We start from the raw sequence: 5,949 nt of genomic DNA on the forward strand, positions 1-5,949 counted from the left end.
CACACAGCCTTATCATTGAAGTTCAGGAAGTAAACATCTGTATTCCACATATTTTTAATCAATCTAAACAAAGCTAAGGTTTGTTCTAACTTTCAAATTTACTCTGGAGCCCATTCATCTACTTCAGCATCCAAGAAAATCAAGCATTCTGCATAGCTATGTGAGCTGGCACACAGGGACATCACAGGACAGTTGGCTGCAAAGCTGGACCTCTGAGGATGCAGGTGTCCATCCCCACTTTCTCACAGGTCATCATCCTCATCCTGGAGGGCAGACATTTGAGCAACCTCTAAATCATAGGTGCACTGTGCTGCCAAAGCTGGTCCATAACCAGCTCACATGGGGTGGGGCAAGAGCAGGCATGACAACAAACTCCAAGTTAGGATCTCCAGTGAGCTTTTTGGCTTGCCAGAAAAAGGACTTTTCAAAGTTGTCCTTACTTAAGCAGAAATGTCTTTGAACTTAAGATTTTTCCTTAAATGGAAGACAAGAAATTATGCGTTCCTTTTCCTCTTGAATAGACATATTGTAGCCACACAACACAATGGGGATATTTTCACTCACATATACCTATTATCTATGCCAATTAGGTTTGTTTTCACAAGTAAATCTTGTTCTCACAGCAAACATTAAAATGGAATACTAGGCTTGGAGGCAGTGGCCATCCTACAGGCCCCAAACTTCTCCTGGCCAGCTGTGTCTCACACATCAAACTTGATAGCTCCTCTGTTGATATGGAACACAAGGGTGAACCTTACTACATACTTCTTCTCAAAGTTGCCCATCAAGTGACAATTATCAATGTTGTCTTTCTGATGCAGCCATCATCCACCAGGATGAGTGAATGAGACCTTCGGTTCTCTCTGTCCCAGAACTTAGTTTTGACTCCTGGGGATTGAATGGAAGAAGTAATGCCTATAAAGGCAGCAAGCAGATTAATTCCGGAGAGATCATCCACTAGCTTCAGATCTACCTCACAATTCTGCTTTTTTATTTTATTACTTTTCTTTTTTTTTAATTTTTTTTTATTGAGAAAAGGAAGAAAATAAACAAGTTTCCACCTCCTCCCAGCCTCCCATTTCCCTCACCCTCCTACCACCCTTCTCACCCGCCTCCCATTCTTCTCCCCTCCTCCCACTCCTCTCCCCCTCCCTCTCCAGTCCAAAGAGCAGTCAGGGTTCCCTGCCCTGTGGTAAGTCCTAGGTCCTCCCACTTCTGTCCATATCTAGGAAGGTGAACATCCAAACTGGCTAGGCTCCCAAGAAGCCAGCACATTGAACAGAATCAAAACAGTGTGCCATTATCCTTGGCTTCTCATCAGCCCTCATTGTTCGCCATGCTCAGAGAGTCAAGTTTTATCCCATGCTTTTTCGGTCACAGTCCAGCTGGCCTTGGTGAGCTCCCAATAGATCAGCTCCACTGTCTCAGTGGGTGGGTGCACCCCTCGTGGTCCTGACTTCTTTGCTCATGTTCTCCCTCCTTCTGCTCCTCATTGGGACCTTGGGAGCTCAGTCCAGTGCTCCTGTGTGGATCTCTGTCTCTATCTCCATCCATCACCAGATGAAGGTTCTATGATGATATGCAAGATATTCGTCAGTATTGCTATAGGCTAGGGTCATTTCCGGTTCCCTATCCTCAGCTGCCCAAGGAACTAACTGGGGACCTCGCCTTGTGCTCCTGGGAGCCACTCTAGGTTCAAGTCTCTTGCCAACCCTAAGGTGGCTCCCTTAACTAAGAATTGTGCTTCCGTGCTCCCCTATCCTACCTTCCTTTATCCCAATCCTCCTTTTTCCCCAAGTTCCCCCCATCCTCCCCTTCTCCCTTTTCTCTCCCCATCTCCCCTTACTCCCTTCCCACCCCACCCCCAAGATCCCAATTTTCTCCCCGGCAATTATGTCTACTTCCCATAGTCAAGAGGATAACTATATGTTTTTCCTTTGGTTCAACTTCTTACTTAGCTTCTTTAGGATCACCAATTGTAGTCTCCGTGACCCTTATTTATGGCTAGAAACCAATTATGAGTGAGTACATCCCATATTCATCTTTTTGGGTCTGGGTTACCTCACTCAGAATGGTGTTTTCTATTTCCATCCATTTGCATGCAAAATTCGAGAAGTCATTGTTTTTTACCACCACATAGTACTCTAATGTGTAGATATTCCACACTTTCTTCTTAAATATACATTCTTTATTCCATTTGATTACTTTTTTGCTTCTTTGTAAAATAATCAGAAAGGATTGTTAGGTATGGCCTTGGAGGTAGGGTAGATTAGTGTTTTATTTGTTGAGACAGGGTCTCATGTCTCCCATGCTGTCCTCACACTGGCTTTGCAGGTTCAACTTGAGCTTAGGTCATCTTGCTTCTACTTCACAGGTACTAAATTTACAAGTGAGGCCACTGAGGCCAGTGAGGACAGCAGCGGTCATTGAACCCAGGACTTGATACATGCTAGTCAGCCACTCTGTCAACTGAGGTTTGTCTAGATCTGTTGACTTTATTTTCCTGCTATCCAGAATTTCACTGTAACTCACCAAGGCCTGCAACTGTCCTGCATTTTTCTTCTCCTACTGGACCCACTATGTTAGATTCTTCTGCCAATTGATCATCACACTGTTGCCAACACCCTGGTGGGTTCGTTCTCTATATCCTTAGTAATCCAGGGGCAATTTCCTAAAGTTAAGCATGTGGCTTCCATGACTGCACCCTTCTCTCAAGGCTCAAACTGTAAAAAGCCTACAGATTTTTCCTTAATGTGCTTTCTAACACTGAATTGAGTAAGGTGAACTTTCATCATTTATGTTCATCTTAAAGTAGATTTTTGGGAATATTTAATTCCTCATATTGATGAAAAGAGGGTTTTAAGGAGGAATGAGGCATACCTCAGCAATCTTTTGAAATATTAGCTTAGTTCTCAAAATGGGAACTAACTAACATGGGAAAAGTTATGGGTCTTCCAGTCAAGTGAAGGGGACACCGGGTTTAGAAGGGGAGGAGCTGAATGGCTTCCTCTGTGTTCCCAGAAAGGTTCCTGGAAAGGTAAGCTAAGCTTCTTGTCAGTTCAGGAAAGCTAGTTAGCAGAGTGGCGATGGCTGTTAGCCATGACATCAGCGGTCCCATCTCTGGACATTCCATTGTATCCTGGAGATCTCTAGGAATCCCGTGATGTCACCTTGTTGTAGCAACACCAACTGCCATTAGGACATTCCTCAGTCCCTAGAGGGTAGAGCACCAGTCATGTTCTCAAGACTGAGGCATTGCGTATTTGGGAGACAGAATGGAGAAGGTCCAGAGACCACAGTGAGGCAGAAGGAAGCAGCCGTTCACTTCTGGAAAAGGCCAAGTGAGTCATGGGCAGGAGAAAGTCAGATTGCCTAAGGAGGTGCACTTGAGGTGGAATTTCCAGTAATGGGGAGGAGTAGCTGGAGCTTCAGAGGAGAAAATGTACATCCCTGATTATCATACTTCCTGAAAGTCAAGGATTCCCAGATATTAGATTGTCCATCTCCTAAGCGAGAGACTGAGAAGGCCAAGGCTGTTGTACTGGGACCACCACTGAGCTCTTACATTTACTGTGCTTTGGGGTGTAATGTTGGGACAGAAAGAGACAAGCAGGAGGCAGGGAGGGACTAAAGTTTCCCCATCTTTGGTCAGACATCACTACACTACACTTGTAGTAGTTGCCTTTAGGTTCAGTTGCTGTCTAACACTGTTCCCATGGAGACAAATGTACTCCTGGCCAAGACCTTTCATCCTCAGAGTGTTCAGCAGTCTGCTCAGCAGAAATCTTCTGACCTCCTTTCTCTGATAGTGAACCCCTTAGGGACCTAAATCAGCAGTTGAGTATGGCAGTTAGATCACAAGGTGACTAAACTTCTGTCAGAGTTATGGGACCAGAGCAGAGAATGGCTACTGAGTGTCAGCTTCAATGATCTGAGCTGTCAATGGGAAACTGGGTGAGTCTCTTGACCATGATGGAGCCCTGCCTGACTTTCCAATCCACAGTCATGGGCCATTAGTAACCAGCAATGAGACCTCACCTCTTCCTAACACCTGAGTACCTGTGCCCTCTGCCATTTTTGTCCTTGCTTCTAAATCAAAGCAGGCTTCAGGGCTCTTGACCATGCTGCATTCTATTCTTCTGTGAATATTCCTGAAGAGGTGGTCTCTGTAGTCTCCTGAAGAATTATAGGGAGGCAGAGGAAAACCCTGGCTTCTTACATAGCCACATCTCTAGAGTGATGGGAGATTTCAGATGCACAAAAAAGGCCTGTCAACCTGGCCTAATATATTTTGGTTGTTACTGGGTTCCAGATATAATTTTCTGTTTGGGATTCTGTCAATCTCCTGTGCCTTTTTGCTATGCAATTATAACTGTTTTCTACCTACACACAGAATCCTCTAAGGAGCCAGCATCCCACCCAGTGCTCCTAAACAAGAAGCAGATAAAGAAGGAAGAGGAGAGGCTGACCACAGAGCTGCAATTGATGACCAGGGAAAGAAATGACCTGAAAGACCAGCTGATGATCCTCGCTGAAGGCACCAAGGACAATAGGTATCCATTGTTTCAGACTTCATGTGGCTGTAGGCAATGTCAACCTCACTTTCTGTCTTTGAAGGTCTTAATTTCTAGGAGGCTTTTCCAAAACTAATTCCTAAATTCTTCTAGGGGAGAGACAGACATGAAATGTGAGGTGGAATCAGATGTGGCCTCTAACTTTTCTGTTCTCTCTTAATGAAAAGCAGGGCTAGGGTCCTAGTCACACAACTCAGGGATTTAAGCCAGTACGGTGTAGTTGCTAGCATGTAATTGGATATGAGATGACCTGCAAAGGTGGCTTGCATGAGATATAACTACCTTCTCTTAGTTTGTGTTGATTCTACATTCCTGGCATGTGGTTGTTTGCCGAAAGCCTCTGGTAGCAGCTGTAGGGACCTGGTTTGACTTGTGACATCTCAGTGTCTAACTGGAAGTGCTGGGGCTCATCACAGCTTCTTTCTTGTTTTGTCTATTGAACTCTTGGACAATAGAGCTCTGTGCATATCTTAGCATCCAATGGGTGACGCTGTCACTCTATACATTTCTATAGCTCTCCATTTCTCTCTCTCTCTCACACTCTCATATAAACATGTGTGCACACACACATTTGGAGGTTTGTGTGTCCCTAAACTCTGGGAGCCAGTGATCTGTGGTGGTTACTCATGATGTCCTTCACCCACTGTCCAGAAGATGCCAGTGCTGAGCCCTGGGAGCCCCACTTAAAGCAAGACTGCTTGTGTCCTACATGCTCACCTTGGTGACACCTAGGAATCCCTAGGAAAGTTTATATCACTCCCCTTCTCTTAAGACTCCAAACCAGAATGATGTGCTCTAACTCTTCAGTGATTGTCAACCAGGACCCAGAATCAGTGTTCTGAAACAGGAGAGATGTCATTGCAATGTCTGGTATATTGAGACATGTGACCGAGACTCCTGGTAGCATAGAGAACTAGACTGACTTTCTAGTCCTATTCAGTGAGGTCATGCAGTCAGGGCACTCCCTATCTCACATGGAACTTCTGCTTTCCTGGGGGAAAGAATAACAAGTATAAAACTACCAGGATGTCCAGTACATAGGAAAGAAAATCTTGCATCCACTGGCATAGGGTAGATCAGGATATGACTTGAGTTCCTGTGATCATTGAAGTCTATGTTCATGGGTTCCTTTCTCCCGTTTTCTAGTCCCTACAAGAACCAAAAGTCAAATGCTTTGTATGAGAAGGTAAAGTTGGATCACAAACAGATTATGATGGAGCTAAACAATTTCGAGAAAGAGAACACAGAGATCTTAGAGAATTTCAAGGAGCTGAGGAAGGAAACAGTCTTTTATCGGTAAGTATCCTTCTCGACATGGTTCACAAAACTGTTAAAATGACCATCTCTGAATTCCTTTTTCTGTGGAAGGAGTGTC

At 44.6% G+C, this 5,949-nt stretch overlaps 1 pseudogene; it reads right to left on the bottom strand.

Annotated features, from left to right (window-relative positions):
* Nucleotides 1-242: 242 nt before the first annotated feature.
* Nucleotides 243-4,123, bottom strand: LOC121461328 (annotated as a pseudogene).
* Nucleotides 4,124-5,949: the final 1,826 nt, after the last annotated feature.

This window comes from Microtus oregoni, unplaced genomic scaffold (genome assembly GCF_018167655.1).
Source record: "Microtus oregoni isolate MIOR12 unplaced genomic scaffold, Mior012 000000F_ref0000247, whole genome shotgun sequence".
In the NCBI taxonomy this organism is placed as follows: Eukaryota; Metazoa; Chordata; class Mammalia; order Rodentia; family Cricetidae; genus Microtus; species Microtus oregoni.